The 14140-nt window shown below is 48.5% G+C and overlaps 1 pseudogene across 1 annotated transcript; it reads right to left on the bottom strand.

Moving 5' to 3' along the window:
• Nucleotides 1-231: 231 nt before the first annotated feature.
• On the bottom strand, nt 232-1288 carry LOC105817025 (annotated as a pseudogene). The gene has a single exon (XR_001137815.1). The product of XR_001137815.1 is annotated as a cofilin-1 pseudogene (transcript).
• Between the last annotated feature and the right edge of the window lie 12852 nt (nt 1289-14140).

The raw sequence follows: 14140 nt of genomic DNA, 5'->3' as shown, positions 1-14140 counted from the left end.
AGAGATTTTAGCTCACCTGTAGTCCCAGCTACTCAGGAGACCAGGCAGGAAGGTTGCCTGAGGCTAGGAGTTCAAGCTCAGCCTGAGCTGCATTGGGAGACCCCATCTCAAAAAAGAAAAAAAAAAAAAAGATTTTAATGATGATTTAGGGCAATGGTTTTCAATGTTTTTAAGCCTTTGAATCCTTTCTTTGTGTGTGTGTGTGTGTGTGTGTGTGTGTGTGTGTGTGTGTTTTAATCGAAAGTCCCTTACTGGTCCTGCTTCCATGAGTGGCTGCGACCAGAGGAAAAAGGAAGGGTCATCTCCACAACACTCCCTTTATACACAGAACTAAACAGACAAGCACAGAGTCACTATTGCGGTTAGAAGTTGGCAGCATGGGAAGGGATGGAACAGGTGAGGAGTAAGGGTGTTGTTAAAAAAAATACAGGCCCCTCCCAACTGGGGTGCCTGGGGGGAACTTGGTCTGCTTCAACCCAAGAGGAATCAGAAGATCAAAAGCGGTTCGGGAAGGCCAGAACTGTCAGGGATGGAGGGAAGAGGAAAATCCAGGGGGAGGGGGGACTGTTTGGCAACTGGGGTAAAGGGATTGCCCTCCCCCTGCTGGGATCCCGCTAGCCCCTCCGGTCTGGCAGGAAGGGGGCAGCCTGCAACCCCCAGGGGCAGGTCTGGGGCTGCCAGATGCTCCAGGCAGGGGGCCGGAGGGGGCTCACAAAGGCTTGCCCTCCAGGGAGATGACGGCACTGCCCCCCAGCTTCTCTCCAGGGTGCAGCGGTCCTTGACCTCCTCATAGCAGTTTGCTTGTAATTCATGCTTGATCCCTGTCAGCTTCTTCTTGATGGCGTCCTTGGAGCTGGCATAGATCATTTTGCTCTTAAGGGGTGCACACTCAGGGGCCCAAAAGATAAACACCAGGTCTTCCTTCTTACTCTCCTTGGTCTCATAGGTTGCATCATAGAGGGCATAGCGGCAGTCCTTGTCTGGAAGCATCTTGACAAAGGTGGCGTAGGGATCGTCGACAGTCTGGCCCACATCACCTACCAGGATCTCCTTGCCCTCCTCCAAGATGATGTTCTTTTTGTCCTCACTCAGGCAGAAGAGCACTGCCTTCTTGCGCTTCTTCACCTCCTCTGGCGTTGAAGACTTGTGCACCTTCATGTCATTGAACACCTTGATGACGCCATCGGAGACAGCCACACCAGAGGCCATGTTTCCGGAAGCAAAAGGGTGATGGCAAGGAGAGCGAGAGAAGAGGAGAGCCGCTGCAGCTGCTGCCAGGACCCTACTGTCCTTTGAATCCTTTTCTGATGGAATCTTACATGGCCCTCCAGTTACCAGGCACAGGCGAGGCTGCTGCAATGAAAGCTGGGCTCTAGGGGCTGGAGCCCCATCCTCTGGCCTCTCCCTCTAGTCCCCCCAACTCCTCCCCCACTAGCCACCTCAACAGAACCCCGAGGGTTCTGCCCTACGCAGCATGAAAACCACTGCTGTAGAGGAATATTTAATGGCCTGAAAAAATATTAACTTTTTACTTTAAAGCATATTACTAAATGAAAAGAACTGGTCAAAAAATAGCACTTAAAGTACTATCTTGATTTTGGGAACAACAAAAAAAATAATACATGTATTCATGTACATAGAAAAAAGACTGGAAGGAAATATACCAAAGATATTAATGGCGATTGTCTCAGGAGGGCTGGATTACTCTTTTTACTTTATTTTCTGTGCAATACTATATTGCCCCCATTTTCTGTAGTGCATCTATTGTTTTTTTTTTTTAGGCAAATAAGAGCACAATGCATGATTTTAAGGAGGGAAAGTCACATGCAGTCAGGAGCAGCCTCCAGACTAGAAGTTCATTGTTCTTAGGTGCAGATCTGAGGAAGGGAGCTTTTCTCAGTTTAGAGGATTTAGCTACTGAAGACTTCATAACTCAAGTTGTAGCCTGTCAATTCGATGCTCAGGGAAGTGTTTGAAGTTTCTGATAATGATGTATGAGTACTGCCTATAAAAAAATGTATAACAAGGGTAATTCTCCCTGTCCCCATTGCAATGGAGTGGTTAAGGTGGGAAGAAGGCAGCACCTCCCACAAATGTGGGCGCAGTCAGCTCAAAGTCATGAGGAGGGAGCCTTTGAAGGGAGACCGGCGCGTTGCCAAACCTGAGGCCACAGAGAATTACAGCGTTTAAGTCAGTGGGTCCCCAACCTGGCTGCCCATAGAATCACCTGGGGAGCTTATTAAAAGTGTGTTCCTGGCCCCACCCACTGATCCTCAGATCTGGGACGTTTGGAGACTCGGAATCTGCGTTTTTAACAGGCATATCAGGGGATTCTCATGCGTGTCCTTCATGAAGTTCATCATCCCTGCTAGAGTGTGAGGTCTGGGAAACTCTATGCTTTATTTGCTGCTGTAACCCAGGCACCATGTGCAGAGGCCCTGGTTCTCCGTAAATATTCAGCAAAGGCAGCCGTTTATTGAAGGCCCACCCTGTGCCGGATACTTTGCTAAGTGGTTTCAGGTCCATTCCCTTTAATCACAATTCAAAAGAAAGTATCCTAATACTCATTTTGTAGATGGCAAAGTAGACTCAGAGAGGTTACGAAACTTGCCCAAGTTCCCTTGGAAGGAAAAAGAGGCAGCATTTGAATCCTGGTCTGAGGTCCAAACACCAGCTCATCACATTCAGCTATGCCACTTCTAGAAACTTCCATGGCATTTCTCATCTTTTCCTGGGAGAAAAATGAAATCAGAATTCTCCATTCACCTTTCTCTTCTCTTATCCTCTACTTGCTCCTCCATTTGTCTATACACACACACAAACACACACACACACACACACACACCCCTTCTAAGTTTGATTTGCATCTAAAACAACACTAGAATTCCACCCCAGGACATGCTATACAGAGGTTTATTCTCATACTTTTCTGACTTTTTGTCATAACTTGTCTTTTCTAAGCTACAGGAAACCAGTTATTCCCTGATTCAGTTGTAAATCTCTTACTTGAAAGCAATTGTTACAAACTAGGCTAAGTAATTTGCTTATTCAAATTAGGAGGAGTTTGATTGTGGCTTCCCCATCCTCCAATAATCAGAAGTCTATGAAGGCCACAGGTTTCCTCCCCCGACTACCTAACCGGATGGCATGTTACAAAGAGAGCCCTTCTCAGACCCAAATGGGGAACAGGCACATAAAGCGCCACTCCGCCCATTCTGTGAGCCTGGGACATCTCGGTTCTCTCTCTCTTTTTAGACAGTTCGACAGCCTCTTTCACGAAAAGTTTAGTCAGGGCAGATGTGCCGGTATTGCTAGTGCAGTATTTAGCTAACCTGGTCCGGCAGGTGATAAAATCCACCCTTTAATATCTAGACACAGGACTGGTTGGACTTCAAGGCCTGTACCTCTCTAAGAGAATAAGCAGCTTGTCTGGCTTGACTCGTTTGCAATGCTCAGGCAAGGCAAGTGCACCATGAGAGGTTCCTAGCTACCTACCTTTCCTGAACGCCATTCTTTTCATCAATGAAAACCCATTTTAGAAATCCATTATGCTAATTAACACTCCCCTGTATGCTGAGCGAGGACAGATAATTGGAGCACTTCTGGTAACTTCCTCTGGAGCATGGGGCTGTGATCTTTCCAATGTTAACTAACGGCCCCCACAATGTAGATGAAGGCTATACACACACACACACATATACACACACACACATGCATACACGTGCATTCACGCAGTGGATTATCTATGCTTTAGGTGTAGAAGTAAATTACAGACAGTATATCAGCCATAATACCATTTAATGAGAACTTATGGAATGCCCAGTACTGTGCTAAATGTTCGACCAAAAAGAAAACGTATCTCATTTAATCCTCACGGAAGAAACTGAGGCCCCAGGAAAGCCAGCTAGGAGGGCTAAGCTGGCCAGGCATCCCGGAGGGCTGGAAGGCTATCAATCTTAACCACTCCGGAGGCTGGTTGCCAGTAAGTTCTTCTAGGGCCCCTGGGAAATCCCCAGTGATCATCAACAACAATTTTTCACTCCTGGCTCAAAACTTTGAACAATAAATAAAATCCTGACCCCTGGAAAGCCCTCCACAGCATGACTCCCGAGCATCACTGATTCTGAAGCAGGCCTGGGAACTCCTCCTGAGTGACAACTGTGTTATTTCCAGAAACATGCCAGGCAGCCGACTCTGTGAGCCTACCAAGCCCAAGGGTGGCCAGAGTGACCCCTGCTCCCCGTTCGGCCTCTGCGTGGGAGCCCCCTCTTCTGCCCCCTTCTGCTTTGTGTCTGTGTTTGAATGTAGCAGCCACCCCGAGGGATTAGGTGCAAAAGCTAAAGAGGAGGACAGCCAGCACTGCCTGGGAGTCGGGGCAAGAACTGGGCCGGGACCACAATCAACTCCAGCGCTGTCAGGGCAGAAAGGCAGGGGCCCGGTTAAGCGGGGTGGTGAGAAGCAGTCAGGGTCTGGAGACACGATGAAGGGAGAGTTAAAAGAACTGCTGATGGCGTTGACAAAGGGTGCGTGAGAAATGGAGGCGTCGAGGCTGACTTTAAGATCGTTGACCTGAGCTGGGAAGAATCCAGCTGCCATTGACCACAGGGAGAAGATGGGGAGGAGTGGGTTCGGGGGACATAGCTGGACAGATGGGGTTTGAGATGCCTCTTAGATATCTAAGGTGTATTTATTTTCTATTCCTGCATAACAGATTGCCACGCACTTAGCAGTTTGAAGCAATGCCCATTTATTAGCTCATGGTTCTGGTGAGGTCGGCAGTCCTGCTCAGGTTACCAGAAGGCTGAAATCCAGGTGTCAGCCGGCCTGCATGGGTGCGTGCAGGCTCTGAGGAGGAATGTGATCGCAAGCTCATCCTCCTTGTTAGAAGACTTGCTTTCCTTGCAGTGGCAGGGCTGGGGTCCCTGCTCCCTCGATGGCTGTCAGCTGAGGGCCACCCTTGGCTTCCAGAAGCTGCCCACATTTCTTGCCACGGGGCTCCCTCCATCTTCAAGCCAGAAAGGGTGGGTCAAATCCTTCTCCTGCTTCCAACCTGTCACTTCCTCTTCTGCCACCAGCCAAAGAAAACTCTGCCTTTAAGGGCTTTATGGGATTAGATCAGGCCCACTTGAATAATCTGCCTTTCTTAGGGTCAAGTGCACCAAACAACATCCCCTAATCATGGGAGTCAAATCCACCATATTCTCAGTCCTGGAGATTAAGCAGGGTGGGCACACCAGAGTGGAGCATGAGTACAGAAACTCTTGGGGGTTTTCTTAGAATTCTGCTTGCCACTGAGGGGGGATGGAGAGGAGATGTTCTCTTTCAGAAACTTCCAGGGCTGAAGGATGGGGCAGAAGGAGGAGGGGAGGACCGTGTCTGGATCTGTGCAGCCTCTGGAACCTGAAGCACTCGGGAAAGAGGGCCTGGCCCTTTGAAGCTGCCCTGCAGAGCAGCCTCCCCAAGCCCCACGACAGGCCGGCCTTGCCAAACCCTCCTGCTCTGGCCCAGAGGCACTTTGGCTGTAGCATCCCCGCGTCTGGCAGGTGAGTCAACATTTGGCTTCTCTCCTGGGCTTTCTTGGAAAGGGCTGTGTTCCAGGTTGGCAGCTGTGCTCGCCGGGAAGGAGGAAAGAAAAGAGCCAAGTTCCGGGGGCCTTGCTGCCAGGCAGGACACCTGGGCCTTCTCTGCTTCAGCCACCGAAAATGGCAGGAGGAAACCCAGGGAGGCCGAGTGCCAGGAAAGCAGAGTGGTAAACATCTCGGCCCGCGGAGGCAGATGGCTGACTTAGCCTCTCAGCTTCCCCATCTGTAAAATGGAGCTAGTCATTAGTAGCCACCACACAAGGGTTTAACGGCATGCTACCTGTAAATCATCAAGCACAATGGCATATAGAAAGCACTAAGAGAGCCTGCACAAGGGGTATTATGGACTGGAGGGGTTACGCCCAGCAGATAGAGGTTGTTAGACCAGACCAGACGGGATTAAAAAGGAGGAAGGGATTAGGCGAAGAGGTCAAGGGGTTGGGCAGACCCTTTTATAAGAAACTCTGATAACATTGGAATGCCAGTTGGTTGTTTCCATAATGACCTATGAATGTACAAAGCCAAGTTGCTAAAGCCCTAGGCATGATGGATTTTGACCGGGCCACGCAATGAATTTGGCTTTGTTGTTCCCAAGACTCCTGGGTAGCCAGATAGGGTTTCTCCCTCCTATAGAAGTTCAGGAAGGAAGGGAGGCGAAGCAAGGGGAAGGCTTTTGTGGTGACTCGTTGTTGCCACATGTGGTCGCAAGAAATAGAATCTGCCCACACTGGGGGGGTGGGGTAACATTTGGGGCATTAATGGAGGATCTGCCCCACCCCCTGCAATCACCACATTTCTTTGCTGTACCTTGAGGACCTCTTTCCCTTCCCCCACCCCCACCCTCAACTCACCCAGCAGGAATTGAGTCGGTTACTCTGTAGGGAAGCAAAGCAGAGACCGAGTTTACTCACAGGCAGCACAGTGGGAGAATGAAGATCGTGGCTTCTAGGAGTTCCCTGAGTCGTGATCAAAACATCTCTCTTGTCTGGCAAGGACCACCAGACCTCATCAGTCATCTAGTTTGCAGTGATGTGTCCCATGGATAACACCCTTCCCCTATCCAATGGACAGAAGCCCTCAGACAGAAGGGTCAACTGAGACCACTGGATGCACTGAGTAGGCAGTGGCATAAAAATAAGGTCTTGTTCCTGATCGGGGAGGATAAGTTGGGATGAGTTCGAAGTCCCCACTGAGCAGGGACCCTGAATATGCTTATTCTAAGGATGCAACAGAGAATCCCATGGACACCCATCAATGGGAAATCAAGCTAGATAGGCCCCGTATTGCTTGTCTGTCACCCCTTTTCCCTTTACTGACTGGCACACCCCCTCTGTCTTCTTAAGAGACTGCACCTGGCATTACAGTTGCTGCCCCAACCTGACTCTATGTGATCTTTCGGGTCAAGTGACGAGCACTGTCTAACTGTACTTATGAGTCCCTTGGTCCCCATGTTTGAAAGACAGAAGCCGTTGGCTCATGGATCAGACCTATGGATTGGTTCCTGGCCAGGAGTTTATCTTTGATACAGTCGGGGTGGGGGCAGGGGGTCACATGGCACACACATGGCTGCTTAGACCCACCTCTTTCTTCCAGTAGGTTTTGGGTGACTAGACTCTCAGAGGTGGGACAAAGACTTGGCAAGTAACCCAAATATATCCACCACAAACAACCCCCAACCCAATTCAGATTTTACCAGTTCTCCCTGATGCATCATCACAGAGTTCTTGAAATCTAATCTATTCTAGAACATTCCCAGGTGGACCAGAAGAAAACTGACATCTCTTTGTAGCCTCTCTTTCTTCCAGAATCAAATTTTCAGTGTTATTTCAAAATTAGCTACACGGAAATCCCATTCTGCAAAACAAAGTCTCTTGTGGTTAATTAAATAATTATCTCCCATTTATCTTTTCAACAAGTCTCAGTTTTCACAGAGCAGGCTTGTTTAACGTGGGGTACACCCGTACGGTGTTTCTGGGGCAACAGAATGAGCCAATTAATTACAGGAGAGTTAATGGCCTTGTCCAGGTTAATAGCAAAGCCAAGTGCCACTTGCTGAGTCTTCAACTCTTCATTAACTGTAATCTCAGTTGCAACTTTCCGCTAGGGCTGGGAGTTCTGACTTTTCTTAATCCACCAGATAGAAGCAGAGCAACGGCAGAGGCTGAGAATACTCTGTCAGGGTATGAAGAATAACAACAATAACGCATTCATATTAGGAGAGGAGATTCATTCATCACGGTTTGTTTACCCTCTCAACAACCCAGTAGATTTGGTGTCGCTGTCTCTGGGGAAGCAGCTGGCGTAAGGAAATCGAATTGTGGTGAAAAGAATGTGAGCTTTGCAGTCAAACGGGCCTCGTTTCAAATCCTGGCCAAGGCCTTCACTTCTCTGATGGGACAAATCTGTATGGTAGCTCCGATTGGTCAGTGCTCATGCCCTAACCCTAATTAAAGAGTTTGAATGTCAGCCCTGCTTTCCTGGTCCTCAATTTTTCTTCTGAATATATAATATCTACTTCAAAGGATGATTGTGAAGATTACATATGTTCACACATGTGAAAGTACCTTGTATCTAGTAGGTGCTCATTATGTACATCCTTTCCCAGTGTAACTGACTTTTTTCAGGTGTGGGCTGATCTATTAAGGTTTCTCAAATGAGTGTATGACCAATTTAACATAAAAAGAACTAATGAGGAAAGCCAGGTTCCTTCATTCTCCTGAGAAAAAAATCCCTCTCAGGTAGGACCTGCCTCAGGCTGGGATCCCCTCCTCTTTTCCAGACCCTTCTTCCACAGTGGCAGAGGCTTTTTCTTGTCCCCTAATATAAAAAGCCCTTTCTTAATTCTGTAGTAATAGAATTCCCAAGTTTAAGCTGACATATGGCCAATTAGAGAGAGAGAAGGAAAGAGATAAGGAGAGAGAGAGAGACTACATTTCCCAGCATCCCTTGCAGCTAGACACAACCATGTGACTAAGTTCTCACCAATGGGATGTGAGAGGAAGGGAACTGTGTAATTACCAGATCTGACTCTTAAAATGATTGAGCTTCTTGTTCTCCTTTCCTACTGGCTGGAATATGGACAAAGGAGCTGGTGAGCCAATTTTGACCCCACAGATGAAGACAACACTCTGAGCAACAAGGCAGAAGGAACCTGGGTCCCTGGACAACCTCATACAGCATAGCTGTCCTGGACCATCCATCTACCTCCAGACTGTTACATGAGAAAGAAACATACGTCTATCTGGTTACCAACACTGTATTTGGGAGTCTCTTTATTACGTCAATTCAGTCTACTCCTAAATAATATATTCACCTTCCCTTATCAGAATGCATCTTTGGAGCTTGCCTTGAGCAAGAACAATCTGCAGCCAAGATCAGCCGTTAGGGTAGATTGGATTTCATAATCTGGCTGCTTATAAACTGGATCCAGCCCACAGATATGCTTTGGTTGGCTCATATGTTGTATTTTTTAAAAATTTGAATTTGTCATCAACATTTACAAATTGAGAAATTTCACATAAAAATCTAAATGTCTAGCTTCTCTTGAGAAATCTGAAGGTCTGGCAACCCTGGGCCCACACTCTTGCTTGGCAAAATTCAGTGGATGCTAAATTACCCCTTTAGGTGAGATGAGCGTGCTTCATTTCACCGTGGTCAGTGCCCGCGGCAGATGCTGCTGTGCCCTGGAGTCTTGTCATTTTGGCTCGTGATGGCCTGACTTCCAACCCCCAGGGCCTGTAGTCCTTTGTCTGAGGACTTTTGCTGCCCTTCTGGAGCCTGCTTGGCACACAAGCATGGCATAACAGAGGGCTGGAAAATTGAAGCACTGCTAAAGCATCCCAACAACCCCCAACTAACGACGGGAGTTGATATACAAATACTCCAGCTCCCGTTCCTCGGATGGGTAGCTGAAGGGCCCCCTTGACACTGGCTCCCAGAACTGGAGTCCCAGTTGCCCACAGTGGTTTAACTCACTCCAAAACACGCACTTTATTTACCCAGATCACCCTCCAAATCAACTACTTGCACTCAAATCCCAGTCTCGGATTCTGCTTCTGGGGGAGCCCAAGCCACCAGTCCCTTTGGTTTTCCATGTGATATTAGCATTTATTATCATGCCAAGCTGTTATTTTTCTCCTGGGAGAGAAATATTTATCTGGTTTTTGGGGGGGGGTTTTTTGGTGTTTCAGCCTGGTTTCGAGCCATATCTGTATTTAACATTTATTAAAAAGGAATAGATCATATGTAACCTAATCATCTGTACCCCCATAACATGCTGAAATAAAAAAAAAAAATATGGGAACATTAATCAAAAAAAAAAAAAAAAAGGAATAGAAAATTTGAACATAGACCTGAAGGACAATGTGTTTCAGAAAAAAATAGATGAGAATATATATCTTTATGGGAGTAAAGAATATTCCTCCATATTTAACATCCAAATGCTGGTCTGCTTAGTGCCTGGACGTTATCTGCCGACCTGCAGCCATTTGCGTTTGTGATCCTTGGTTGCAGCACGGAGAGCTCTTGTTGGAACTCAGGAGTCATTAACCCCTGATGCTGAATGAAGTTGAGATTAGCGAGGTGGCCATCTGGCAGCATACTGAGGGAAAAAGCAGAGAGACACAAAAGTTTCAGCTGGAGGAAGAACCAAATGAAACCCTGGCACCTGGGCCAGGCCAGGGAGCTGCAGGTGCCTGGTGGCATCGGGGTACAGGCCAGACAGTAGGTGAGGGTGGGAATCCGACCTTTTCATGATCTTGTTAAAACCTCTTTCCCCACTGTGTCCGCAGGAGTCCCGCTCCACACCCTCCAGCAGAGCACGGCTCTCCTTATACTGACACGCCTATGGGTGTGTCTCTCCTGACCACACAGTAGTACCTGGAGGGTGGAAGCTACACCTCATTCTACCCCTTATCCCCAATGGCTGGCAGAGAGCTGGCCACATAGTGGATGCCTAATAAAGGTTCCTCTTGACTTTCTGTGGGCCAGCCTGACCCTAGAGTGAGATCAGAATTGCTACATAAGCCAGGGGACACTGTGGCTCAATAGTCATTTCTCAGTTGAGGAGCTGAAGATTTTTTACCTGTATGTTGCAGTGATTAAGAATGCACTAGCTGGGCCAGGCGCGGAGGCTCGCACCTGTAATCCTAGCTCTCTGGGAGGCCGAGGCGGGCGGATCGTTTGAGCTCAGGAGTTCGAAACCAGCCTGAGCAAGAGCGAGACCCCGTCTCTACTAAAATTAGAAAGAAATTAATTGGACACCTAAAAATATATAGAAAAAATTAGCCGGGCATGGTGGCGCATGCCTGTAGTCCCAGCTACTTGGGAGGCTGAGGCAGGAGGATCGCTTGAGCCCAGGAGTTTGAGGTTGCTGTGAGTTAGGATGACGTCACGGCACTCTAGCCCGGGCAACACAGTGAGACTCCGTCTCAAAAAAAAAAAAAAAAAAGAATGCACTAGCTGGCCTCATGACACTTTAGGGGCCAGCAGCGTGGGTTCTTTGAAAACCTACCTATCTCTTATCTGGTTTATAATCAAGTCATATAAGAAAGTAGGCTCTGGAGTCAGCCTGGCCAGGTTCAAATTCCACCTTCCCCACTTACTAGCTGTGTGACTTTGGACAAGTCACTTAACCTCTCTGTGCCTCCATAAAAAAATGAGAATTTAATGAGTTAATGCATGTAAAGTGCTTTGCTCTGGGCCTGCACAGAGAAGGTACTTAAAACCTGTTAGCTATTTTGGCTCTTGTTGGAAACAACAGGATCCTGATTAAAAAAAAAACCAGAGTAGAAAAGTATCTAGAAGGATATGGACCAAAATATTAGCAGTGATTGTATCTCAGTGATAATTTTTTATTGTCTCTTTTCTGCTTAATTGTAATTTATGATTATTTTAACAATAAAGTTATGTCTCCTCTATAATTTTAAAAGCTATCAGAGTAACAAAGAGGAAAAAGCAAGCTGGACCACAGCGAGCCTTGTGAGTCACTGCCTGCTAGCACTGGAAGGAAGTCGTAGAGTGGAGAGTCCTCTGAGAGCATCATACAGCCTGGCTTTGCCTGTGCTTCCTGGATTCCTAAGCCAAGAGCCGTCCATCTGTCTCCAGTTCAACCGAGGAGGGGGCCTTGGGCAGTTTTCTATGTTCCTGGTGGTCTGTGGACTCCCCAGAATTCACGGTGCAAGACCTCTTGGCATCCACGCTCTGCACGAAGCCAGTGCACCAGTTCTGTCCCCCGCCTTCCCCACTGCCAGGCACGTGCCCCGACACCTCTCTCCAGGGGCTCACAGCGTAGACAGGAGCCGCCACAGGCCTTTCTGCCAGCAGGTGGGGTGCGCACTCACGCATTCATTCAGCGACTGTCTAACGAGCCTTTTACGCGCCAGGCCCTGAACAAGGAACGGGGCTGCCGTGAGGGTTGAATGCGCTCATGCTAAGCAAACGCCCGGGGGATCGCGTGAGGGTGGTCTCCTGTCTGCCCTGCCCTTCTCCGCCCCACTGTGCACTGGGGGCTGGCCAGCAAGGACCGTGTAATTGTGCCCCCTTGCCTCTGGCTTCCGTGGGTTTCGACCAATGGAGAGCCCTGGTAGGAAAATGGAGGGGGGAGAAGGTGGAGGCTGGGTATTATTAGATATCCCCCCCACGCCCAGGCTGGACCTGTCCCTCCACCAGAGTTACCGAAGGCCTCACAGCAGCTTCCCTACAGGATCTGTCCTCCCATTTCTAGTGTCTGCTCCCTCCTGCTGTCCCTCCTGGGCTAGAGCATGGCTACTGTGTGTGTGTGTGTGTGTGTGTGTGTGTGTGTGTGTGTGTTCGCGTGCGTGGGTGGGGGGGGTGCACCTTCACTTACACTTCCCTGAACCCAGCCCCTTTGTGAATAAGCTGTCCCGGAATCATCCTCAGTTGGGTGGGCATCCGTATCCTGTTGGGACAGTGATGACAGATACTACTAACCCCCATTCTCCAGGCAGGAAAACTGAGGCTCAAAGAGACACACTCACCCAAGGAAGCTCAGAAGGAGAAGAGGGGCCAGGCCCCGCGGCAAGTAAGTGGTCCAAGCCCTGGAGTGGGCTCTGTGACTACGTGAGCCGCCTCTCCTCCCTTGACACATGCCCTCTGGCTTGGGAGGGGCTGTGGGGAGGATGCGGGCTTGGCAGGGGCCATTAGGGAGCGATGGTGGTTCTCTTAGGGGCTCACCTATCACCTGGGTTTTTCTCACCGTCAGAGTAAAACCGAGTTCAGAGCCAAGCTGAGGTGCCTGCCAAGGGCCACAGGTCACAGCCTGAGCTGTCCGCTTTCGGTCCGGGCAACTGAGGCAGCCTGGTCTGGGAACTCTCCCTCAGGGACCTCAAGGGGCTCAGCATGGCCAAGTACCCTCCTTCCATGGACCCCCTCCCCACTTCCCAGGTTCTACTTCCTCCAGGTCCTGCCGACTATTCAGGAAGGCATCTGAAAAACCAGTTCACACTTAGACTCACTGCATGCACTCATCCCCCGACACCCACACGAGTAAGCACACACACACAGAAACAAACACACACACACACAGCCATGTACACACACAATCCACCACTACGTTTTAAACAAGATCCTATAGCAAATGCTTAAACCGAAGGAATAGTGGGATGTTAAGCACTGGGTGAGGACGTGATCTGATGGCCTTCTTCACAAACCTGTAAACGACCACTCCGGCCCACCCCCCTGCCCACAAACCAGGATGATGTTAAGAGTGAAAGGAGGCACTATGAAAAATGAAGCCCAGACAGCTGGAGTAAACAGTGACTGTCCCAGGCACACCGTGACATGGGGCCATCCTGCCTATGGATATGTGCAGATGACTTCCCCCCACGCTAGACATCAGACACGAGGCACCCACACACTCCAGAGTAGGGCTTCTGACCTCTCCTGTGCCATGCACCCCACTGGTATCAGTGAGGCAATGGACCCTTTCAGAATAATGGTTTTAAATGCACAAAATAAAATATGTAGGATTACAGAGAGAACCAGCTCTATGTCTATCAAAATATTAAACAAATTTACTTAGAGTAATACTAGTGCTTCCTTATGAACACATTAAATAACAAGATCTAGCAGTGGAGCTAATTACTACTATAGTTTTTAAATAAAGATGAGCAGAAAATGTCATTTTCAGATATCTGTGACTACCATAGTGTGATATGCAAATATCTCTGATTTTAATGGGTGACAAAATCATAGGCACTATTGATACAATGGGGGGGGTTGATGTCTACATTTTGAACAGAATGAAATGCTGAATTTCAGTTAGAGGTTAGCAAATAGATAAAAAAAAAAATCTTTTTCTCATCCAAGGTTCCAGACCCCAAGTAAAAAGCCCTTTCCTAAAGGGAGCCGCTAAGAGGCCGTGAGAGTATTCAGATGTAATAAGAGGTGCCCAACTTGGCCCAGCCACCATCACTTCCTTCCTTCCCTCAAACCTCCATCAACAGACATCGGGATCCAGCAGGGCTGGGACTTCTGGCAAAGGGGACTGTTTTCTCCTTCCTCAAGGCGAAGGAGGAATGTTCCAGAAGAACAGCTTG

The sequence above is a fragment of the Propithecus coquereli genome, unplaced genomic scaffold, assembly GCF_000956105.1.
Source record: "Propithecus coquereli isolate 6110/MARCELLA unplaced genomic scaffold, Pcoq_1.0 Scaffold391, whole genome shotgun sequence".
Classification (NCBI taxonomy): Eukaryota; Metazoa; Chordata; class Mammalia; order Primates; family Indriidae; genus Propithecus; species Propithecus coquereli.
This window is presented reverse-complemented; position numbering and strand designations above follow the sequence as displayed.